Here is a 27,147-nt window from a genome sequence, read left to right on the forward strand (position 1 = left end):
TAAACAAAGAGGATGGTATATGTTTTACATGATGTGTGGTAATGGAGCATTAATAACAATAATATAAATGGTAATCACAGAAATACAATAATAATGTATTATTAATATGTATTATAAAATCTGACTTGGAAATGACTTGCATAAAATTGATAATAATTAAAATTCAAATCCTGAATCTACTTTACACCATAACAGTCACTCATTGTGAAAACTGTTGATGTAAATAATGCCTTCACTACATACATGACTTGTATCTTCATATATTTTGTCAGGTATAAAGATTGTGTGGCCAACTTATTACTACATCCTCTTCTTTGCTTTAACTCATCAGTTCTTAGATTTATTTATGTAATTTCATCCCATTAATAGTATTGTTGTTCGATCCGCACCAGGATTAAAAGGGCCACTTTGCTGATTTGGCAGTTCATAGTGATAGTAAAAGTTAACTTTTGTGTTAGAAAGTAAACTTTATAGTTATTATGACTTATCCTGAGATTTGACTTGTAAATATCAAATAAAACTGATAATAATTACACTTCACATATTTTATCTAGTTCAATGTAACAATCATTGTTCATAAAAATTGATGTTATAAATAATGCCTAGACTACTACTGTGTCTGCCATATTATGGCCCCCTTGTTGAGCCCTGGTAATGTGTGGTTTGTTTGTTCGTCTTTTGAATTTCGCTCAAAGCTACACGAGGGCTATCTGCACTAGCCGTCCCTAATTTAGCAGCGTAAGACTAGAGGGAAGGCAGCTAATCACCACCACCCACCAACAACTCTTGAGCTACTCTTTTTACCAACAAATAGTGGGATTGACCATCATATTATAATGGCTGAAAGGGTGAGCATGTATGGTATGACAGGTATGCGAACCCATGACTTTCAGATTACTAGTCGAGTGCTTTAACCACCTGGCCATGCTGGACCAGGTAATGTGTGAAAGGCCTAATTTACACTGAATAGAACAAATGTAGTGTGATTGTTGTATTATAGTGTGTTTGCTTTAAAAAGAAGTCATCAAGGAAAAAAGTACCTTACTCCAAATTTTACACATTCACAGTGAAGAAGAATGTAGACTTGTAGATTGGTCAGCCAAGGATAATTTTTATTTACAGGAAAGAGTAAATCTTGAAAAATCAGTAGTAGTGTCATATTTAGTTTGTGAATAGAATAAAAATTTAAGAAGTTATAGCTCATACAAATGGCAAAAAGTATTTTGGGAGTATAGTATTTTTTTAAATGCTTTAAACATGAGAGGGTTGGCATATGCTAGCAAGTCAAAGTCTTGAACTATACAGTGATAAGAGATGTGAGTTTTTATGGAGCTCTGAAAGGTAGAGGTAAAATAATGCTTAAACTTCTAAAACCTACATGTAGACTTTTTTTTAACTGATTCTCTTTTATATAACAATGTATTCTTTCATGTTTCTCATTCTTTGTGAATTATTATGTTTGGTAACATGGATTCTTTGAGCATTTTGTTAGCTGTATATATGTATTGAAGATTGTTGTTATATTTGTAAAAGATTTGACTTTTCAAACTGATTGGTTTTCTTGGAAAGTTCAATAGTTTTGTATTAAGTGTTGGTTGTAATAACATCAATTTTTTTTTATAAGAAGCCTAATTGAAAATATTTTTGCTTAAAGATATATGAAATGTATCAATAAAAAACAAAATTCGTAATTATTATCCTGCTAAGCATATTGTCATGTTGTGAAGTTTAATGAAGCCCTAATATAATAACTTATCTAATAGATTCATGTCTCTAAATGTAATTGAACATTTGTAAATGTTTTCAGACACAGTTCTTGTTAAAGTTATTAAACCTTACTCAGTTGTTGTTTTTTTTTAGAAATTATGATAAACATTATTTGTTGCTTGATGAATTATTTGCACATTATTGAAACTATGGTTTTTCAAGATAGTAAGATAAAAATCATCATTAACATGGTATATATACACAGAACTTTATTTTAAAAGTTTCTTTCTATTTAATGATATGAAACATATTGTAAGGATTCTTTAACTATTAAAATAACAGTTGAATTAAGAAGCTATATGTTTTGCATATTTCATGTACTTTAAAATACATTATAAGCACTAGTTTGCTGATTCATAAATTCTTTGAATAAAGAGTAAGTTAGTTCAAATAAATAAATAATATAGTGTTAAAAATCCTTATAATAATGTGTTGTGACATAAGTAAAATACATAAATATTTACATGTAACAAATTTTATTAAGCTCACACAGTAATGGCTATTTTTTTAAAAAAATTGTTAATGTAATTAACTTCTCAACCATTAGGGTGTCTGTTCTATCTCAGCTGGCCTGGAAAACGTAAGTATTGGGAGAAAAGTCTTGACTCATGTATTGTGGTTGGCATGTTATTACATATACTCTTTGCTTTCACTCAAAAGTTATTAGTATGTATTGATAACCCTTTCAGTAATTCTTTAGATAATAATATATATATATTAATAATAATATATGTAATTAGTATCATGATTGTGAAACTACCTCTTAGTACTGTCTTACTTTAAACGTGTTTTAATTTTCCATTCTAAAAAATTAATTTTAATTGTTTATAATACTTAATGTTCTGTAGTGTAGGTTAACTTAATTTACTCAAAGTAATATTGCAGATTTAAATTCTTCTCCAATCAGTTTAACAGACTTTTGGCAGAGGTTAATCAACCAACAGACACAGAAAAGAACAGGCCAATGGCAAATGTTTGAAGGTGTTGAGTTACAAAAGCACAAGTTGTTTTTTTTCCCCATTCTGATAGAAACAAATACTTTTATTAAAGTTGTCAGTATTCACACCCCTATCATTTCACTGAGAAAACTGTGTGTGTGTATTTTTTTTTCTCTTTCATATTCTTAAATATAATCAAAACATTTTAGCAAAACTTCATATCAAAAACCAAAACATCTAAAAGTTCATAGTTATAAAAGAGTGGCAATTTTCTTTTTCAATATATCTGTCTGTAAGTGCTGCTCATCAAGTCTGTTTCCATACTTATAAGTCAGATGCTAAATTTCTCTTAACCAACCTTTCTTGATCCTCATAAATTTGTCTTGCTCATGCTTTATTCTTAGTCTGAATAAGTTTGTAGATCAATAAAAATTTAAAGCTCTAATTTTGGAAACCAGGGAGAAGTATGTAAATGTAACTGACAAAATATATTTACCATGAAAAAGTCGTTTGGTTATATTTCTGGCTGGATTCTTGATTCAGAACCTGGTATCTACAAACACATATCCTGTGATAATTCTACAACACTTTTAAATCAGTAATTCAAACTTAAGGTTTGACAGAAATATGAGCATGCTGTATAAAGAAATAAAGAACATTAAGTTTGTCAATCTTATTTTTTTTTTCTCTGTTTTAAGGAAAATGCTTTGTTCTCTGTTGTTTTTTTAAATGAATAACTATATTATAATTTTTTAAAATGTAAAGAAAGGTGAATGTTTTCTAAAGGCTGTTAAACAAAATACTTTGGTGTTACAAAATGCCCTTCAGTAAGTTCAGGTCACTAGCCAACTCTTTTGACTATCCTATTCTATCACTTAGTGCTGTTCTTGAATTTGTTTCTCAAGATTATGAAGGAATACAAGCCACCTATACAGACTACTTTATCAATTACAAATCTATACCAAAAATTAACAACTAGATTAAATTCAAAGAAACCTTTGAAAATATTTTTTTATAATTAACTTTTAAAACTTGCAAGTGTCACCTTTATCTTTCTAACACATACTTACATGTAGTCTAGATCTAATAATTATGTAACTCAATCTGCTTATGTAAACCTATATACAAAATAAATGTATAAAATTATACATTGTGCCACAATTTCATGTAGAACTTATGCTTTAACTTAATTGTAAGTGACAAAACAACAATGAATTATAAAACTGTCTAATGTTTCAATACATATGTTTTACAATTTATCTAACTGGATATTAATAATACATTTTGTAACCTCAGTTTTTTTACAAGTATGTTTTCACTCTGCAAATGCATTGAACTATAATTGTATTAAATATATGTAAGCATAATGATGTAATAGACTGTTCACAAGCTGACATTGTTAGAGTTTTAGATGTATAAATTACAGGTTTAAAAACAATTTTCTAATAATTTCACAGACTGCTTCATCACAGTACAGAATGCTTCAGAATAATATGTGCAAAGGCACAATGTTTCAATGATAGGAATGTGTACTGTGTCAACTTAGAAGTATACATTCTACATATTTATCAAATGCAAAACTTTTATGTGCAAATTTATATAGTTAGCTGTTACAATTGAATGAAAATGGCCTGTGTATATAGAGAAAAAGAGACTTCTATAGATGAGAAAGTGGTATCTGCTGGAAATAATAAAATTAATGTAGTTATAAAATAACATACACTTTGTTTTAAAAGTTCAAGTAATTATTGAATAACTGTTAAAATAAAGCACCACATAATCTTTCATCTACATAAAAGACTGTGTTAATGAAAACGTTAACACCATTCAAATTTGCTACCATAGGTTCAGTAAAAAGCCTTTAAAACAATAAGATATATATGTATATATATGTTTAAAAGCAAGTTCATAAATACCTCAACTGCTCCACTGGTGGATCAGCAGAAAGTTTAAAGACTTCTAACACTAAAATCCGAGGTTAGATTCCCAGCAGTGGACAGAGTGCAAATAACCCCTTATGTAACATTGTGCTAAAACAACACAAACGCCACCATTGCTTCATCTGTGAGAGGTCTTAAAAAGACGTCAACTGACAAAATAACTTTTATATCAGAGAGCAGGAAACACATCAGTATTCTAAGAACTTGGAATATTAAAAAACCAACTAAGAACAGTTATAGGTATCTTTTATCATCAAACGTTGCCTGGAGACGAAGATCACTCACCCTGTAACTAGGCCCAACAAAATACGAATTTATGTAACTGTTTTTATCACAATAGATAATTGAAACGTAAGACCTACATAAGCATGCGTACAGATTCTTCAGTGTTACTGATACAAAGTTGGTGTGTCGCAGGATTGTTCCATATTTGTATTAACATGTTAATGACTTGTAAAGTCATGTATACTACGAAGAAATATCCAGTCTATAGAGGATATTCAAACCTGTCTTGTATGTATCTTTTTTAAGGTTTAAAGCCAAGTTATAAGGAATTAAAGTGTAACAAATTATTTAACATCATGTTTGTAACGAGTTTTTAATTTATCACGCAAAGATGAGGCAAGTTGACCCTGTGGTAGAGGTCTAAATTACGAAACCGACGTGGGGGTTTGAGATCTGTGTGGTACTACAAAATGTTTCTCGCACTTGAAACTAAGTGCAAAGAATGAGTGATGCTAAAACCCTTGCAGTTAGTAGTAGGGTGCTGCTTCGTAGCTTTGTAAATATAAATGCACGAGAAGGAGGCTACATTGCGTATTGAGATATAAATGTAGAAGTGAGTTGGCGTACCTGTCAGCTGGTAACTTCCCCTTCGTCAGAACGAAAAGTGGGAAATCATAGACGCAACAATTAACATAACATCATCGTTCGATTAGGTTTAATTAAATTATTAGGTTGTTTACAAACACCATTGTTTACTAATATTGCATATAATAGTAAGTTGTAGTAAAATGAAAATACTTTCTAAACTTTAATATTAAAAAGAATAGTTTATGTTTATATATAATCATTTTTTCGTAGATCACCTAAATTAACAGCGCGTGTTGGGGTGTATAATGCACAGCAGGAGGCCCACAGAGCCCTTTATGTATATCTCAATGTCCCTGACATATCTTACATAAACTATAGTATATTATGTTGAAATTGTGTTTTAAGTAGTAACTACTGCTTGGAATCCAAGCATCCAATGTTTCAAGTAGCTAGCGACGATCCTGGTGTACAGGTTTGAAAATTTCAAAAAATGGCAAACTTGATCATTTAAATGCTGAGATTTAAAACTGCCTGACCAATGCTTAGTTGAATGGTTGGTGTGCTCAACACCCTCCGCACTTTCGTGCAGTGGATGAGTTATTCTGTAGAGTAACCAAGAGTTGGTGTGTGGTTCTGACTAGCTGTCTTTCCTATGACTTCGGTATAAGGGACTGCTAGAACAAATAACCTTCAAGTAGTTTTGTATGAAATTCAACAAATAAACAAACAGTCTATTATACTTACAACAATGTACTCTTTCATAGCGAAACATATTTTGAGAATATATAACTTTGCAGTGATTTAACACTTGTTCGTTCATTTCGCAGTAGTTATGAATATTAAAATATGAAAAGTGTGATAAACTGTTGGTAACATTGATTATATCTTGCACTCCCCCAACGAAATGTTTTTCTAATAGAAATAATGATTCCTTAAAGCATTATCTTTTGCAACCCTCAATATTTTAAGCATATTTTATTTCCAATGTATTCAAATTTAAACAAAAGAAAAGAGTGATCCCAAACTAGTCTAACAATTCTTGTTGGTGTGACAACTGTTTATTTTTAATGTGAAACATTCTAGCTAGCAATGCAGATTTGTTATTATATAATATCGAATCCCAGTCACACCAAACATCCTCGTCCTCTCAGCCATGAGGGCGTTATAATGTGACGGTCAATCTCACTATTCGTTGGTAAAAAAGTAGCCCAAGAGTTGGCAGTGGGTGGTGACGACTAGCTGCCTTTCCTCTAGTCTTACACTGCTAAATTAGGAACGGCTAGCGCAGATAGCCCTCGTGTAGCTTTGCGCGAAATTCAAAACAAACAATACTATACAATAAAATAATTTTTCTGAAAAGTGTAATGGCTAATGTTAGCAAAATGTAAGTGGTACACAAGTTCAATAAATATTTGATTGCATCTATTACGCATTTAATAAATATGAAAATAGTGACTATTTGATAGCCCCCCCGCTAGTACAGCGGTAAGTCTATGGATTTACAACGCTAAAATCAGGGGTTTGATTCCCCTCGGTGGGCTCCGCAGATAGCTAGATGTGACTTTGCTATAAGAAAAACAAACACAGACTATTTGATAGGTTACCCCGCTGGTACTGCGGTAAGTCTACGGATTTACAACCTTAACATCAGGGGTTAAGTTCCCCTCGGTAGACACCACAGATAGCACGATGTGGCTTTGCTAAGAAAATACATTATTTTGTGCAAAAGTTATTATAATTAAAAGCTCCCCTAACTATTAACAAAATCAAATTTATATATTCTCCTTTCTGCTAAGTCCTCCGTTGGCACAGCGGTAAGTCTACGAACTTACAACGCTAAAACCAGAGGTTTAATTCCCATCAGTGGACTCAGCAGATGATCCAATGTGACTTTTCTGTAAGAAAACACCTACATCTTTGTAGTGGAGCTGTATATGTTTGTTATTAAGTGTTATTTAAGGGAAGCAGTTGTTTTTCTTCACTGCCTTTTATATTTAAGTATAATACGCTAATGACTGATCTTCCTTGGATATTTTTAACCTATATTCTTACCTCAACTTCGATATCATTGTATGTTATTTTATTTTCAAGCCAACTTACAATCTCCCAGTCTTTGTTTTAATTGCTTTATGAGTTCAACGATTAAAATCAGTATCAACTGTATGTACAACCTATGCTAAATTCTCATTTTCTTTTATAACTTATTTTATTAATTATCTTATTAGTAGTGTTATTACTCTGTGCATATTTAGATATATGTAGTTGTATAGAAGTTTGGAGAAACTTAAAGAAAACAACAGGACAAAAACTAAAACTATCAAACTCACAGTAACGTATCCTTTTCTTCGTATACTTACTAGAATTTCTCATCACTTACTGAAAGGCAGACTTGCATGTGACACACCAACGTTTTCATCGCTAACAAGCTATTAATTCGTACACAATTCCTGTTCGAAAGTATCTAGATCACTGTAAGAAAACCAAATAAAAAATTAGAAATGGGTAATATGTATATATATATATATATCAATTTTATTTTCTCAGTTATGAAGTTGTATGTTTGTGTTCATACAAGTTTATGGTTTGATCGGTCGATAGGTCAGGTGATTTAGTTTAATATAATGACATATGAAAGAAAACGTCTAAATTTCTAAGAATACTAAAAGAAAGTTGATACGCTGTGAGACCTGTTATGCTGTATAGTCATGTAGCGCCATCTTACGTTGAATAAACAGAGTTCATATAATATGACTGACTCTCAAACATATCTATAATAAGGTGTCAGTAGAAATCTACGCAAATCCAAAGATATGGAGCAATTGTAACCTCCAAGCAAGCTTAAGTTTAGAAAAATTGGAAAAGGTTTTTAAAAGTTTTGATTTATTTCCTGTCCTCACAGGAAAATCTAGAAACATGATGCCCTCCAAAATTCATTGTTTTTACGTGTGATTGGTGAAGAAGCCATAGAAATATACACGTTTGTGTCTAGCGACAATGACGATAGACTTAACCAGAACGATATTAAACGGAAATCAGAGGCATATTGATCACCAAGAAAGAATATTATGTTCAAAAGGCATGCCTTCTTCACTCGATCCCAACAAGAAGGAGAAAAATAAGTGATGGATATGTAACTTAAAAATTAAACAGCATCATGTGAAATAGGAGAGTTCTGTAAGGTTCTGATAAGAGATCACATTATATACAGTGTGATAAACAACGTATTAAGGGAGAAACTGCTAGATGAAGCAGAACTGTCAAAACAATAGTTATTTATCCTGGATCATCAAGACAAAACTTCAACAGAATGTTACCTAATATAAAAGCATAGAATTGAAAAGCATAATTAAAATCCAAACAATCAACATCACAGTTCGAGGTTTAATAATAACAGTAAACACAGTGGAGCACGGAAAACAGTACAATATAGAATGCAACATTTGATTGTCATAAGCGTGGGTAAAACCATGGGACAATGTAGTGTCCAATAAAACCTGTTCGAACTGTGGTTAAAAACACACATTTTTACAAGAATGCGCTGCAAAAAGGACAAGTACGCTTCTTACAGTAGCAAGACAGAACTGCATAATATACACATCAATGGTTATAACAACAACGATGAATTAATTATCGATACAGTACATGCAATTGAGGTCAACAGCGACAGAAGGAAGAGTGGAAAGTGTACAAGACAAAAGGGTACAATTGAAATGGGACACAGATGCATCAGCAAGTATTATGTCGATATCAATATATCACAGCCTAAATAATCCTAACACTATACAAGATTGGAATAGTACAAGTAGAACGCACATGCAAATTATGATGAACAATGAAAGAGCAAAGTCAAGCTTGGAACCAGGTCTGATAAAGTTAGTAGGGTCTATTGATGCCACTGTTGATGGTGAACAAAAAGCTGATGAGATAATTCAATACTATTTAGACGCAATTAATGGGATAGCATGCTTCAATAAACAGCATTGCATTGAGCTTATTCCAGACAGTCAGGGGTTCATACACCAACCAAAATTCCAAGAGCTCTTTGTGAAAGACTAAGTGCTGAGTGAGACACAATGGCGAGAAATTCCAATAAATGATTCAGTCCTAATTTTGTGTTGTTTCAATATTCCATTTGGGAGGGGCCTGGCATGGCCTAGCGCGTTAAGGCGTGCGCTTCGTAATCTGAGGGTCGCGGGCTCGCGCCCGAGTCGTGCCAAACATGCTAGCCCTCCCAGCCGTGGGGGCGTTATAATGTGACGGTCAATCCCACTATTCGTTGGTAAAAGAGTAGCCCAAGAGTTGGCGGTGGGTGGTGATGACTAGCTGCCTTCCCTCTAGTCTTACATTGCTAAATTAGGGACGGCTAGCACAGATAGCCCTCGAGTAGCTTTGTGCGAAATTCCAAAAAACAACAACCATTTGGGAGGTACAATTTCCTATGGTTGCCATTCATCTTCACAGTATCCCCGCCCCCAGGTATTTCATAAAGCGATGTTTGAAATAATGGAGGGAATTGACGTTTGTTGAATATACATTAGCGACATTCTGGTTTGGGAAAACCAAACAAGGGTGCAATGAGAGACTTGTACAAATCTTGCAGAGGGTAAGGGAGAGTAACTTAAAGTTTAAAAAGCACAATGTAAAATTGGCCCTAAGGAAGTGAAATAGATTAATCACATTCTAAACAAAGATGGGTTGATACCAGATAGTGCAAGAGTTTAAGCAATACCACAAATACAAAGTCCAAGTTTGAAAGAGAAGTATCTACAATACTTGGTAAAATTCACTTCTAGATTGAGCTTAGAAGCAGCAGTCCTCTGGATGTTGTTGAAAACAGGGGTGGAATAGCATTGAGATTCAACTCATGAGTTAGTGTACAATAAACTGAAAAATGTGGCCAATGAAGCAAGAGTACTACAATATTATGATCCTGGAAAAATATTATATTGTCTTTAGTGCATCTTCAAAAGGTTTAGCTGCTGTCTTTCTGCAGGGAAGACTACAAGTGGTACATGCCTCAAAAGCGCTCACTCTGACTAAAGAAAATTATGCCCAAATTAAGAAGAATATACTTGCAATTACATATAGATGTGATATATTTCGTCAGTACATTTCAAAGTGTAAGAAATATGATAGAGACGATGTGTACTAGCTGGGAATGTCAAGCCAGTTAAAAGTTTTTGTATCAAGGAACTCTGTCTGAAAGAAAGAAATAATCAGAAAGAACCTCTGAAGTCACATCTTACGCCAGATGGCCATGTTAACGATTTGGTGTACTTGTTTCACATGCCCAATGATACATAATTACTGATGTTGACTATTATACGAAGTTTGTTGAAATCAGTCTATTGAAAGAAACCACTAGCAAAAATATTATTAACAAGCTGAAAACTACAGTTTTTCGAAACCGAATATTAGAAGTATTAATAAACCTATCAAGATCCCTACTTGAGGTGTTTTTTTTTAAATTCAGACATATATTGTAATTCAGATGCAGGTTGAAGTCGACCTTGCTTGATTCCTCAAAACGTTTGAAACCAGAACACCATACTACCTCGATAAGAGTAAACTGATAATCAAGCAACTTAAGCAGTCAAAGTATAATGATAAATATGCTAAATTATTACTCTTATCTCAGAAGGAGATGTAGTGAAAGTGAAAAAAAAAAAAAGAAACATAGTAACTGTCGGAACTTTACTTTTTCAGTAGTATCTATATTCACGTAAATATATGGATGTGTTGGGCTCAGGATTCTTATACAGTAAGCGTCTGTCATTTGTTGGTGATAAATTCGACAACCAACGAACAGCACGAAGTTCACTTGGTTATAAAATAATATACCTATCCAAAATAGGTTGAACGCACATAAAAATGTTTACACTATAGAGATCATAGTTGTATCTTAAACCTTATACAGTTCTCTTTTTCTCAAAACTCCTCTTAGGCCAATTCAGTTGCTTTAGAATTCAGTTGACAAGTCGGACGTTTTTATTCTACTTTTGTCACAATGGTATCCGTGTATAGTTCACTTATGTTGTTGCGTGAATTACCGTAGTTGTATCATGAACTGAATAATCAACTGCGTTTTGTCAAAGCCCACACAGGTAGGTTTAATTAGTTCAGAACACCATCTGAAAAGACATTACTGTCTGTATATCTTTCAGACGATTAATCTAACCCTAAAATATTAATAATTATGCCATTCACTCTCACAATTTTTAACTTTATCTTTTCTAATTATTCTCTGACGTAACTTCTCTTTCACGTGAAGTTACATTTACTCTGTTTCTGCTCGTATGCTTTATTTACACTTTTTTATTCTACTTTTGTCACAATGGTATAAACTAATTCTCTCAAAGACCTATACTTTATGAACAAGTGAGTTTTTAAAAGTTTGTTTCAGTTGCATGATTTATTAATTTTCACTGATAACCAGTGTTATAAAACCCTACATGTAATATATATACTTGCTTTCATGATTACAGTATTCCATGATTTACATAAACGTTTTTATATTCACATGTCATTCTCATGAAGAGTATTAAATTGTGTATTTTTTGAAAGAAGGAAGACGTCATGGCGTATTATTATGTAGTGTCCTCTGTCTTAAATAAACAAAGTGCATACAATACGGCTGACTCTCAAACATCCCTATTCTGTTAGGCTTTTTATTATGGTAATATAATATCTATGGGATTTAGAGTTTGTTTTACCTCACCATATAGCAACCTTAAGTAATTTAGATATGTGCACAATGTTAGGACATTTTGTCAAATTCATTATTATACAGAAAATGCATGATTTAGAGACCTAATGCATTCTTTGATTGGCTGTTGACTGCGATTTTGCCCACTCAAAATTTATTTCCATAGTTTAGGTCAGCAAACGAAAGAAATATTAGGCTTCTTATAATGATGATGTGTTTGTAATATATGGTGTTTTGAGTCCATTGTTCTTTACCGTATAATAACTTAAATTATGTATGCAAATAATGTTATGGCATGTCGTCAAATTCATTATTATTCAGCCAACTAACTGTTTAATTATTACATATGTATGTTAAATTTTTTTTTTTTCATCGGAGATTAAATTGAAAAGTAGAATATATGACGTAGAGGTCTAATGCATCCTTTATGTGGTAAGAAAAAAAAAACTTTAACACATATATATATAATATCTAAATGGTTGGTCTGCTGTATAATATTGAATAATGATTTCGACGAAATGTCGTATCATTATTCAGATACATATATTAATTTAGGCTACGATATGGTGATGTAAAACGGACTCAAAACCCCACACATATCTATTAGTCTTAGTTCAGTGCAGAAGCTATGTAGCGCAACAAACAAACTATAATGATTTTAAGTCTCTTATTAGCAAGTGCGTAGATCCTGGGGGGATGGGGTATACATCCCTCCATTCATTTTAGGTGGGGGGTATGGTGCATACAATCATCCCCCCTACGGTTTGGTCTGTTGAATTGTTTTATTGCATCACAGGTCTTCAAATTGTGTTTGTTCTTGTGATTCTCGTGTTCTTACCAATCGAAAAACATAATTAGGCCTAGATGTAGGCTTTTTCAGTAGCCGAAATGTACAGCTTTAATATTGGCGTGATTCTAAGCTTTTCGATCTAAGCGATAGATCAAGTATCAGTCAGTAGGCATAAGTATACATGCAAGTATTGTGGTAACAAGATTACTCTGTGACTGCATGTTTACAACTTTCAGGTTAAGGTAATCAGAGATTACCAATTTGCAAATTGAACAGTCCACATAAGTGGTTGCAAAAATCATCCCCCCCCATCGGGTGTAAAAATTCTACGCCCCTGCTTATTAGCTTTGTATCATACTAACAGTCAACAATTCTTTAGATTGTGATGTATACAGTGTAGTTATTAACATTAATAACCTAAAATTCTTTAGACGTTTGCCTAACAGAAACGGTGTATCTAATAAAAGAATGGAATGAACACTTACGTCATTCACGGATTATTAAAAAAAGAAGAAAAACTCTTTTTTTGCTTTTCTAAGAATTATGCAGTGAAGCAGTATGCTTCTCAGTGGTATTAGTGACTTCATACATTAAAACATTAGGCTTTATAATAATTTAGGCCTATACGACCACATATTGATTTTTAGTCCAAAATATTTTACTAGAAAATAAAATCTTATTAACAAACATCTGATAATAAAAATTACATTAAGTGTTTTACATTCTACAAATATTTCAATAATATTATATGGTAATAGCAATGGTTGAAGTTAGGCTACTTTAGGGTTAGCCTATCCCTTAGTCAATCTATTTCAAGTTTCAAAATATTGTCGATTATTTATTGGAAATGTCACATAGATAATGCTGTTTCTATTCCAATAATATTACATATTTCTTAATATACAATAGATTAGGTTGTTTTTTGAAAGAAATATACATATGTTAGTATAATGTTACTATTTCACACAAAAAGCTCACTATAAATTGCAATATAAATACAGCATTGTAGAATGAATAACTAAGCCTATACTTAGCCTTGTTCTTACACTGATGGAATGATAGGTCATTGACTCTTGGAATAACTGATCAGACCTATTGAGTGTTTATTTGCGTACAAATAATAAAATGTATTTTAAATAACCAGATAAACAATGTTTTTGGGATTAATGATAATAATGATGAAATTCAAGTTTTATACCACTTCGAAATGCATTTGTACCAAATTAGATCCCAGGGAAATAATATGCTGTAATAATGTTTTTCAAAATTAAATGTTCATTGTAAAACAAAAGTAATCATATAATTAATTTCTCACTTAATTTAAAGTGTCGTTTCGTGCTTTCAACAGCTTAAATGAATGTAAATACAATACAAACAAACACTGCAAGTAAAGATTAATATTTAAATTTACGTACTAAACTCAATAAAGAAATCCAACAATACGTTAAACAGTAAAACAGTTTAGTCAGTTTAGAGTTCTTTGTAAAATTAGTATTTTTTAATATTTCCTGTTAATTTCCACAAGAAGGTTTGTATTTCGTGATGACGAGAAAAACACTTGAAATAAAATTGTATTATCAAGACGGCTGGTATGAGTATTAGCGCTTTAATTAAAATAAAGTATAGGACAACGTTTCGACCTTCTTAGCTCATCTTCAGGTTAACAAAAAATTTGTCTTTATATGTATGCATGTGTGTGAAAAGTTTAATATTATCTCTATATTAAGGCTTTTCTCGAAGACTCTTTTGGAAGACAGTATAGCCTTTTTATTTTATACATTATTTAACTTATTCTTATGCAGTTAAATAAATCCAAAAGGAACGTCATCTTTAACCAAACTACATATGTACGATTTAACTTTTTATTATTAAAATACAGAACGGTCTTTGTTTTGGAATTTCGCACAAAGCTACTCGAGGGCTATCTGTGCTAGCCGTCCCTAATTTAGCAGTGTAAGACCAGAGGGAAGGCAGCTAGTCATCACCACCCACCGCCAACTCTTGGGCTACTCTTTTACCAACGAATAGTGGGATTGACCGTCACATTATACGCCCCCACGGCTGGGAGGGCGAGCATGTTTAGCGCGACGCGGGCGCGAACCCGCGACCCTCGGATTGCGAGTCGCACGCCTTAAAACGCTTGGCCATGCCAGGCCTTCAGAATGGTCTACAAATACAACTAGTGAACAACTTTTGTACCGCTATCGTGGGTGCAGTTCTCATCCTTTTTTGTGTTATATAGGAGTATTGTGTGTTTTCTACTTTCTTATTTTGATCTATAAATTTTTAACATTTTCGTTTATTCTAAATATATACAGCTTTTGCATAATATGTGGCCATTTTATGCTCAGAAAAGTCGTAAAGCTCCTTTTGATTTGGCTTCTGTAGTTCTATTTTTCATTCTCTTGGAAATTACACCTTATCTATTCATAAAAAGAGGCGGTAAAACTCTAGAGTTCCACCTTTAAAATGAAGATCAATGGCAGTGTTCTCTAATGATAAGTTAAATTATTTCTTCAGGTTTAAACTTCCCTTATGTTTGAGTAAGAAGGAACAGTCACGTGATTAGTTCTCATTGCTCTGGATAAGTCTTGGGCTATAGATTCAACTAAGTAAAGTGAAGTTTAGATTGTTTAGAACTTTATCTTGAATCAGTTGGCTTGAAAATAGCTCTTGAGGGAGTAGATGCAAACTGAAATAGAATGAATAATTACTTTTTCTTCTTCTATGATAGGATCATATCACTAAATTAACTATCCTCCGCTAGGACAGTGGTAAGTCTACAGATTTACAATGTTAAAATCAGGGGTTCGATTCTCCTAGGTGGACACAACAGAGGGTTTGATGTGACTTTGCCATAAACACACACACACACACACACTAGACTTATAGTATTTTTATCTTCAGGGTTTCAATTTTAACCTTTTAATGTCTATTTTTTCTTACAGTTTTATTGCCATACTTCCTGCCTCTTTGGTAGCAATCTTCACATTAAATAGTAATAAATAACAGTAGTAGATCATTAACATGTATAGCAAATACCACAATCTATGCTTCACTCATGTGATATTTGCATGTAAACCATAACTGTGCTTGGGTTCACTTTTTCAACTAAGTTAATTTTTAAACAAAAATAATGCAGCTTTAAAATGTCAATTTAGATTAGAAAAGATATATGAAACAGGGAATAGAATGTCATAAAACTAATTTAATTTATTTGGCTTTATAAAAATATTTTAGTCCACACACAAGTTTATATTTCAAACTACCGGCTTCGTAAACGAAATTTAAACAGGCAATTGTTCTAGACAGAGCATATTCAAAGTGGTTATAGACATGTCCACATGACAAATAGGCCTGAATAAATAAGCATGAAGTGGTGGAAAGGGCTTTTGTAGTTAGTGGTATAAATTTATTGATATATCAGTAAATCAGTTAGGAAGCTGTAATTTTATATGTTGTTATATCAGTGTCTACTGCACGCATTTTTCTTTAATTAAACACTTCAAAACCCATGAAGGAGATAATAGAAAATATAAAAAAGAAAACTGAAAGTGGAGACGCATTACATGACATAAAGAAGTGACGATTGAAAATTCATTTAAATATTCCTTTCTAAAGTTAAAAATTAAAACTTAAAAATATGAAACTTTGAATAATAAACTACATTTTTATGACAAGTTTATTAATTTATTTTTGTAATAACTTTATTTAATTGAATTTTCAATGTAACTGGAAAAGATTATTACATTCACATTCTTACCTTGGACATAATTAAGGCCCCTTAAAACCAGGTGAAAAGTACTGAAAATGCCACTGTTGTAGGAAGTACACAAGCATTCTGATTCCGAAAACTTGCTTTACTTAGTAAAGTCTTCAAGTGCTGATGTATCCAAAACAGAACAATAAGTTCATATCAGTCACCAACACCAGTGATACTGTGATTTGGTCGGTGTAAATGTAGTCGCATAGTGAAATAGAATGTATAATTGCATATGCTAGTCATATCCTAATAACTCCTAAAAGAAGTGCTTCTAATTGCAGTATTCTTTAAATGATTGGCATTCCTTTTACGGTAGGACATCCACTGTGTGAAGGAAGTTGAAATTATTAATGAACTTTTTAAAATTTGAAATAGATAACAGGATGTTGAGTAAGGATACTGCAATAATATCAACTTCCAATAATACATCATCTAGGCTCACAACATGGAAATACGGACGGGGTGTCTTACAACATGGCGACATCCTGTTCAGTTGTTCAATTTCCTTATCATATACACCACGTGGGAGTTGTAACCGTTTTTAACATAGCAATGTCAAACCATGCAATAGAGATGAATATGACAATAAAATCTTTTGTCGCTACAGGTATGGTAGTTGAAGAACGTACATTTAAAAGCATGTGCACTTTTTGCTGTGCAGCAAGGTAATGCTTTAGCAACAAAAAACACAAAAATGTAACAACAACACACGTAATCTATGGCACTTGTATTACTAGTTACTGTAGTATGAACTCTGTGCTATACTTTCATCATCAATAGCTGATCCATAGTTTGATACTGCACTACTGTTAATGGTTCCCATATCGATAAGGCAAGAGCTTCCTTAGACATTGTGTTACCTAAACTTGTTCTAACATTTCATGACAGCTGTACTGGCATGAGAATGTACAATATGTGCCACGCAGATAAAAAATTCAGCTTAGACATAGTAAATTCTAGCCAAAACTTGTTATATATTATCTACAAAGGATAGTTCTAGATAATACTGGTTCAGTCCTATAGACTGAATCAGGTCATCAGTATCTAGTTGTTACCATAAACTACTTGACAAAAATGAGTCAATACTTTTTTATTGAACTTTTTATACTTCAGCACAGAGTGTGGCTGATATGTACAGAGCTGTGGAATAGACTCACACCTATAAGAGAGCTAAGTTCAATAGCCAACTATCCTCTGTGTCAAATGTGAGGAAAACGCGCAGTTTGCCATATTATCCTCAGTTTAATGGCTTAGCGTAATGAGACTTACTAACTGATGAGTCTGCATGCTTGCTATGTTTCTTAATACCAGTAAAACAGAGACAGGTGGTTATTTTCTCTATATCGTGGTAGCATGCACAGCAATTGAACATAAGTCTACAAATTGTTTCTGGACATGATTTTCTTCAGGATGGAAAGCCTAAACCATAGAGGCTATAGTACAACAAATGTCCCACAATGTCCGCAATAATATGCGGAGTGATAAAGGTCTGCATTACTTGATACATTAAATTTTGCATGTAAACAGATAGAAAAGGTCACAAAATGTCCTAAAAAATATTACAACTGGTCTGACTGGATAGGGCATCACCTATTACTCTATCAGATTGGCTCACCAATGTATAAGTTGTAGCAGATGCGTGGAACATGTCAAATAGCTGTGTCAACATATCATAGATAAACTTCTTGGGATAAGAGGTTGAGACTTGCAAGTCATGGGAAGACATTAATGTTGTGCCACGTTGTAAGAATTACTTGGTAAAGAGACAAAATCTAGAATTAATTATCTAGCTGAGTATATTGAGGCACATAAGGAAATGGAGAAAATATAAGGTTGCTGGTGATGATTAATACCACCTTTTTTTTTAAATAGTTAAAATATTCCTGGTCACCAGCAGGTCCACATGGTAAGTTCTGAGGGTCCAGTACCCAAATCTAATGAAAAAGTTAGAAAGTGTCTGGTGTCAGTCCTATTTTGTTAACTAGGTTTTTACATGTAAAAAAAACAAAAGCAAATAGAATAAGTTTAACTGAAGTTATTCATGAGTCATTATTTTATATTTCCAGTTCTTTCATACAATTTCAATAATTTTGGTTATAATTTGGCATTGTTGCTCTTCTATTTTTATGTTAATATAGAAGTTTCTAAATGAAATTGATTAGATGAAATGGTTGCAATGCAGCAAATATAATTACCCTAGCTTACACAATCTTTATTTTTAATCTACGGTCAACCTTAATTTTGGAAGCAAAAAAGCTAGTTATGATAAGTTTTGTTTTCAATTATAAAACCACAAAATTATAAACCGTTATTCTATTTTTTTCTCTTGGATTTTAAATTTGTTTGATTAGATGGAGTCCAGGTTATAATCAGAATATATTATTTATTTAAAGTATTGTGTCGTAGCGTGGAGTTAGTTCGCACTTGACTGACTAAAGGATGCTGCTTAGCACTGATTTGCTGCCTCAGGCGATACGAAAGGAGTAGAAACTATGACTCCCACAAAGTGGCATCAGAAAGTGACAGAGATGATGACGTTATGGTTACATGAAGTGGCACAAAAGGGCGTGATGTTAGGGAATAGGTGACTCCTTAGTGTTAATCACTAGAGAATGCGCTGTTAGGAGATGGAAGTGAGGGGATTTCATAGTTTAAAGTGTTAGTTATCAGAGGTAGTGGAAAATTTAAGGTTTTGTGGGTTCCGGGTTAATAATTTTTGTGGGCCCTACATCCAATGTAATTTTCTATAGATTAAAATTATCAATGGGTCCCCATTAAGACCATGGGCCTGGGGCTGATTCACCTCTCTATAGCCCCTAATTAAATACGCCACTAACCAGAGGGTGTGTTTCTATAGGTGGAAGGTGTTACTAAAGTCAATGTTTCTACAAGTAAATGGTGTAGTATAATAAAGACAATGTGTCTATAGGCGGATTATGTTACTAAGATAGTAGGCCTAACGTGGCCAGGTGGTTAGGGTACTCAACTCGCAATCTCAGAGTCGCTGATGAATCTTTTATTTTAATTTCACCAAAAGCTACACAAGGGCTATAACAAACAAACAAACAATACTAAGATACTAAGTTAAGTAGAAGTAGTTTCCTGTTATTGACTACAATAATTGTATATACTTTTCTACAAAGTGAGTAGTTAGGGCTGTATCCCTATGTGGAAAGTGACGAAGTAGATCTATGAAGTTGCACCAGAAGACTGGGAGATATCATACCAGCATGACACTTGACAACTAAAGTTATTTGTTACAAGATAAGGTATAGCTAGATGTCATGTAACACCATAGTCCGATTATAACTGAAGATAAATCGTATTATTAGGGGTCATAGTTTAACAAAGTAGAATCCAAGGTACATTGTTAGGGATCATAATTCCAAAGAGTGATACCAGAAGGTGCATTGATATGATGAGCACGCTGATAGCTGTGAGCAACTCACCGGAGGGTGATGTAGATAAACGTGTCTCGATGTGATATAAACTTTATAGTAACAATCAAAATCTTAAATTTAATATTTATTTAATTTGCATAATGTTGTATTTTAAATTATCGGTACTTAAAAGTTTATGTCCTAATTACACTTTTGATTTATAAGTAAACCATTAAATCTGGGATGCTGTTACCAATATTTTATAGATGGATGGTATTACTATAGGCAGACAGTGTTACCAAAGGTTCATAGGCAGAAGTTGTTACCCAGGTTCTATAAACTGTTGGTGTTTCTACAGACAGAAAGTGGTACTATAATTCTAAAGGAATTCATACAGATTTCAACTTATCTCAACTAATGTTTGTAGTTTTCAGTTCTATATTTAACTGTATTATGTGTACGGATTGTGTTACTAAGGTACTGTAGGCAGATGATTCTCCTTAGCAAGTTATATTACTAAGGTTAGTGCTGATAGGGCGGATGGTGTTTCTATAAACAAACAATCCCTTTGGATAACGAGTTCATCATAGGGTGTGTTAACGTTCTCAATATGTCTTTACATCGTTATTATTGTAGTCTAGATTTAATTTTATATCCACAAACTTTCTTCAGTTATTCATTATTTGAACAAAGCAAATATTATGGTATAATAAATAACTTACTTTACGTACTTCTATTATTATTTGTCCTAATTACAATACCTAGTGTTTTACTTTTTAAATATTAAATGAGACGTTTATGTTATTAGTTGGTTTGAATTTTGCGCAAAGCTACACGAGGGCTATCTGCACTAGCCGTCCCTAATTTAGCAATGTAAGACTAGAGGGAAAGCAACTATTCATCACCACCCACCGCCCACTCCTGGGCTACTCTTTTACCAGCGAATAGTGAGATTGACTGTCGCATTATAACGCCTCCATAGCTGAAAAGACGAGCATGTTTGGTGTAACGGGGGATTCGAACCCGCGACCCTCAAATTATGAGAGGAGTGCTGTAACCACCTAGCCATGCCGGGCTTATGTTATTAATATACAATCGACTGCATATTTAACTTTCGATTTAGTAAGCATTTAATGTACTGTAGTATGGTGTCGCTTCTATATTTAAGTTGCATAACATATTTTTTTTTACAATCATCATCCTGAAAAGGACGGATTTTTGATGATAACATAGTTATTTTAATTTATATGTAATATACAATAACTTAATACAAAGCTCACTGTTTTACTGCATTAGTGTATATATATATATTTACAATTCACTAATTATAATGGTTGGCTTAGAACGTATAGCTGAATTCGTTTTTTTTCACTTGTTTTGGTGGTAAAGTATATTTTAGAATGATAAACAGTCAACGTTTTGCAGTTATAAAATGCAACAGAATCGTTTTTTTCTTCTAGGCCATATATGTTATTCTAAGAAGCAAAAAATTGAAATATTTTATTCTTACAAGTTTCAAAAGTAGAATGTATTCACAATATTTGTGATAATTCGTAGTTAAAATCGTTTCTTTCTAATTTGAAATTTTGTCAACAAATGTTCAGTATGTATAATATTTATTAAGCCTGTAATTTTTGCTTACATATATTAATAACAGTATATTAGGCTATGATGAAATACGATATTTATATAAGAGTAAATGGAGAGTTGTATTAAATACTGAAACATATTTACTAAAAACGATATTTTTGAGGTGTAATGTATCATAAAAGACTAATCTTGACATGTATAAATCAGTATTTTATAAGCTCATATGTTTATAGTTTTCATAAGTAGTACATTAATGCGCTTTGAAGATTTATAATAAAAAGTGTCAGTATGTGTGATTTTATTTACATATATTAATATCTAGTTAAAACATTGGGCTATGATGAAACTTGAATTTTATATATAGGAAAAATCACAAGCCACTGATTCAAAACTGATGATTTTTAATATATTTGATTATCTTTCAATAAAGTATAAGTGAAATATAATTCATCATCTATTATCGTAACATAGTTTCAAAATCTATATGAGGTAATATCTGTTTTGTAGTCTTAGAAACTGAGATTTTACATACATTGAATGTGCAGCTGAAACAAATACTACTGGTGTCACAAAATAATTATGTTTGACTGTTTCAATCCTTTATTTATGTGGTGACATATCTTTAGTTCAATGCAGTAAAATGTCTTAAGATGAATTCGGTTTTTGTTTTCACATAATGTTGTACAGGTGAAAAATATAAATTCTATCTGAAATAGCAATATGAACATGACGTACAAAAGTTGTATGAAAGATAAATAATTATTTTACAAGTTAAGATGTTTATAGTATATTAGTGTAACTTGAAGTTTTGTTGATAAATGTTTCAGTATGCTTGTCAAGTCTACGATTTTGCATTGTTCTTGTAAAATACATTCTGTAATGATAAAAACGATTTATGAAACGTGAAAGATTAATCATTTGATTTATAATTAAAGGTCCTTTTCAAATGATGATTGTTAATTCTTTTACGGTTATAAACAATGTAATATAATTTGTGATTTCTCTACAAATATTTAATATATTCTTTCAGATCATTATAAACTTATATAACAATAATATCATATATAATTTATAGAAAAAGAAATAACATATTTTATCAGTAAGACATATTTTGGTGTGTTTTCTCATTTCAGACCTTTAATTCTACCATTTTTAAGATGGAACTAGATGTTTGGCCACATTACAATCTCTCCTGCCCTTTGGATTTATTAAAGTTAAAAATTATCAATGCCATTTGAGTTGTGAATCTTTGACAGTACTTGTGTGAGTTAGGAATCTGTACAAGATAGTGGTAACAGAAGTTTTGATTTACTCCTAAAGAAAATTTGTTTATAAACTGTACTTTAAAACAATAAAGTTTTACGAATTTTAATTTATGGTATGTCATGTACTTCAATTAAATATTCTATATAAAATCATTAAATGGTATTTGTTGCTCTTTAAACGCTTATTATAATAATAAAATTATTTGTTAAACAATAAGTCATTGAATTAACACATTTAGCTGTATTAGAACGATTTTCTACAGGCTTTATTAACCATTTGCTAAAATTAGATACAAATGAAAGCAAAGGTACACACATAGAGGATAACATGAGAATACCTTTTTAAGCCAGCATTATAACCAGTGAAACAGGCATTATTTATATATTATAATTTATCTTCTGAGGTTAGAAATCCAGCCCACATTACATCAGAAGGTAAATTTATCTTACTTATCCTCAAGTGGTAGGACTTTATATCGTTTTTTTTTATTTGTTTCTTCTTCTTATATTTGAAGAGCAGTCACCTTCACACTGAAAGCATTAAACCATAATATAGATGTGGGACGTTGTGGACTTGAAAACCCGCATTTCTGTCTCCTAATTTATATTTCTTTTTGTAATGTTATTTCATGAATTTCTTCATGTGAGACTGGCGAATGGAGGTTAAGACTGATCCCCACCACAATGTGGGTCCTACTTCTCGAGTCACCTCCACAACCAATATCACATTTTATATCCCCCATTACAGTCTGTACCCCGGGTATCCTTTTAATTTATGCAGCGCCTTTAATTTAATTTTGTTTGGGTTTGTTTTTGTTCATTTAAATAACATTTATAAAAGGTTTAGATTTGCTGTTTTTAATACAGTCCTTCCTTTCGATTTTATTTTGCTCAATTGTTTAAGTATTAATACATATGTTCAATCAATATGATTTGCTGATGAATATGTTACATTTTTTCCATTATATTTTTCAGTCTTTACGCAGTTAAGTGTTATTGCCTCAACTTGTAGACAAATTGTTCCAATTATAATTTAGTCTAAAGATCTTATTATAGTAATTATATTGCTGCCAATGTTATAAAATGTAAAAGCAAACGGTGTTTCACATGTCCTGCTCTAAGCACTTCTCATTCTATTATTCACAAAAGTTCATTTTGCAAAATAAATAATGTAGTTTATCTTTTAACTTGTACTGAGTGTAATACTGAATATTTGAGTCAAACTCCAAATCCATTACATATACGTATAAACTTGCATATATTTCAAGCTAAAAACAATTTAATGAATTCTATAGAATTAAAGTATTTCAGGATTTATACTTTTACTTCTATTAATGTAACTCTGTTAGAAATTGTTAATGAAGAAACAATAAACTTCAACAAGAGAATTTCTACATTTTCTACATTATATTTAAATAATTCTGGTGCTTGAATTGGAATAATGATTGCTGTATCACTATTTTTTTATAAAAGTAAGAAAATGAGGGACAACATAAAATAAATTAAAATACGTTTATTTCTTTGATTTTTGTAGTAATATAGATAATATTTTTCTATTCTAGCATTTTCATAGTTTGATATTTGAAGTGATCATGCAAAACACTTACTTTTAGACGTTATAAAATATATCGAGTAAATGTAATTGATTTATAAAGCTTTGAAAAAGATAAATCGCACATTAAAACTTCATATTTGATAAATACTTTTAAACGTAAAGTCTTCAATGACTTGTAGATTTCTAAAAGTATTTATAAATTTATAAAAAAATAATATTTTTCCTTGCAAAAACTAAAAGCCAATGCTTCTTTACAAATACGAATTTTCAGTTAGTCCACTATTATACCGTGTGTGTTTTTCTTATAGCAAAGCCACATGAGGTTATCTGCTCAGCCCACCGAGGAGAACATACCGCTGTCCTAGCGGGGGAACCACTATTATACACTTATAAGTATTTTTTAACTAATTCAATTGCAGATGAAGTAATAATTTACCTTCTGAGTATTTATTGATACTTTAAATACAGATATTGGAAATTATAAAACATAAACTCTTACATAAAATGCATAAAAAAGATCTAAATATGCAATTTCCATAAAAATGTAGTAAGCAAAATATTCTAAAATAAATTTAAAACAATACTGATGAAATATATTTTGAAACGTTCCCCAGTCGCACAGCGGTATATCTGAGGACTCACTCCGCTAAAAACCGCGTTTCGATACCCGTGGTGGGCAGAGCGCAGATAACCCATTTTGTAGTTTTGTGCTTAATTCGAAATAAACAAAACAAAAACATTTTGAAACTTAACTGTAATATATCTTATTCCCCTGGTTGGTTTTCAAATGGTTTGTTTTTTGTTGTTTTTTTTAATTTCGCGCAAAGCTACATTAAGGCTATCTGCGCTAGCCGTTCCTAATTTAGCAGTGTAAGACTAGAGGGAAGGTAGCTAGTCATCACCACCCACCGCCCACTCTTGGGCTACTCTTTTACTAACGAATAGTGGGATTGACCATCAAATATAACATCCTCCCACGGCTGAAAGGGCGAGCATCTTTGGTGTGACGGAGATTTGAACCCGCGACCCTCAGATTACGACTGTGCTACTAATTGGTGGTTTACTAACATAACGGGAGCTGATATGCCACCTTTAATAGGTAAGTTTATCTTACTCATCCCCAAATAGTAGTATTTTATATCATTTATTTATTTTCTTATTATTATTCTTCAGACAGCAGTAACCTTCCTTGAGCATCCAAATTTCGCTCTCGTAACTTTTCTTTCTTTCGATTATTTTATTTTTATTAATTTTTTATATGAGACTGTCGAACAAAGGTAAATAATCATATATAATATGGGTCCTACTTCCACAGTCATCTCCAAAATTTAGGGCACATTTTATATCCCACATTATAGCCTGTACCCTGGGAAGAATCCTTTCAATTTGTGCAGCATCTTTAATTTAAATTTTGTTGGAGTTTGTTTTCGTTCATTTGAATATATATATTAGTTTGTTATAACTCAAAAACAAATTAAACAAAAAACGCTGAATCAACTAAAAAGATCCCAGGGGACAAGCTACAATATGAGATTATAAAATGTACCTTAGGTTTTGGCCCGGCATGGCCAGATGAGTTAAGGCGTTCGACTCGTACTCTGATGGTCGCGGGTTCGAATCCCTGTCGCACCAAATATGCTTGCTCTTTCAGCCATGGGGGCATTATAATGTGACGATCAATCCCACTATTCATTGGTGAAAGATAACTCAAGAGTTGGCGGTGGGTGGTGATGACTAGCTTCCTTCCCTCTAGTCTTACACTGCTAAGTTGGGACGGCTAGCGCAGATAGCTCTCGTGTAGCTTGGTTCGAAATTCAAAATCAAATACACCTTTGGTTTTGGAGGTGACTAAGGAAGTAGGACTCACATTGCGGTTGGGATACATCGTCTACCAGTCTTAACCTCCATTCTCCAGTCTCATATAAGAAATAAAGAGTAGCAATAGATATATAATTAGAGATGTGGGTGCTCAAGCCCACATTGTCCTACATCTGTATCAACCTTCACTGCCTGCTCTTTCAGGTAAGGAATTAATTGAAATAAAAAATAAAAATTAAAAGAATAATAATGAGGAAATAATGTAACTGCTGTTTGGAGGTAAGTATGATGAAACCTTACCTCTTGATGTTAGCATTCCAGCCCCCAATATGGTAGAAATGCACTAATTGACAGCACAGCAAACGAACTATATCAGCATGAAGCGTCCCATCCAGCTGTCCATACGTACTAGTATAGCTCCCAACAACCACCCTTTCACCAAATCTGCTGTGACTATCATGCTCTAAACAAGTCTCTTAATGCAGCATAGTGTATATCCGCATAAAGTAGAGGCAAGTTATTAGAAATTGTAAGTAAAATTTCTCTAATTTTTATTTTTTGATATTTATTTAATACGCTCTTGTATTTCTTACAGATTAATTTAATAATTTTATTTAGAGCCTCTTTATTAAATCCATTAGCTATTAATTTTTGTATCAGTATTTCAAATTAGGACAGATAATTGTAAAAGTATATAAGGTACGTTATTGACTATATATACTATACTATTTGGTTTGTTCAAATACAGGATAAATGAAGAAAATATGTGTAGTAAATGTGGCATGCGGTACGCTGTGCTAAAATAGTTGAATTTTAAAATAA

At 32.2% G+C, this 27,147-nt stretch overlaps 1 protein-coding gene and 1 long non-coding RNA gene across 14 annotated transcripts in view; one reads left to right on the forward strand and one right to left on the reverse strand.

Annotated features, from left to right (window-relative positions):
- The window catches only part of LOC143255657 (putative fatty acyl-CoA reductase CG5065), a 128,409-nt gene that overhangs the window by 99,795 nt on the left and 1,467 nt on the right, over positions 1-27,147 (reverse strand). For 5 of the 11 annotated variants that reach the window (XM_076511675.1, XM_076511670.1, XM_076511673.1 and 2 more), the window contains exon 1: positions 4,622-5,342. The gene's annotated coding sequence lies outside the window, so the exon portion shown is untranslated. Of the gene's footprint in view, positions 1-4,621; positions 5,344-7,815; positions 7,928-16,717; positions 16,875-27,147 lie in introns of those variants that run through there. The other 6 variants (XM_076511664.1, XM_076511668.1, XM_076511660.1 and 3 more) reach the window with 4 other exon arrangements.
- Positions 1-27,147, forward strand: part of LOC143255658 (uncharacterized) — a 29,422-nt gene that overhangs the window by 853 nt on the left and 1,422 nt on the right. For 2 of the 3 annotated variants that reach the window (XR_013030784.1, XR_013030782.1), the window contains exons 2-3: positions 2,315-2,347; positions 22,821-23,053. This is a non-coding gene — a long non-coding RNA (uncharacterized LOC143255658). Of the gene's footprint in view, positions 1-2,314; positions 2,348-22,820; positions 23,054-27,147 lie in introns of those variants that run through there. The other variant, XR_013030783.1, reaches the window with a different exon arrangement.

Source organism: Tachypleus tridentatus, chromosome 7, assembly GCF_004210375.1.
Source record: "Tachypleus tridentatus isolate NWPU-2018 chromosome 7, ASM421037v1, whole genome shotgun sequence".
Classification (NCBI taxonomy): Eukaryota; Metazoa; Arthropoda; class Merostomata; order Xiphosura; family Limulidae; genus Tachypleus; species Tachypleus tridentatus.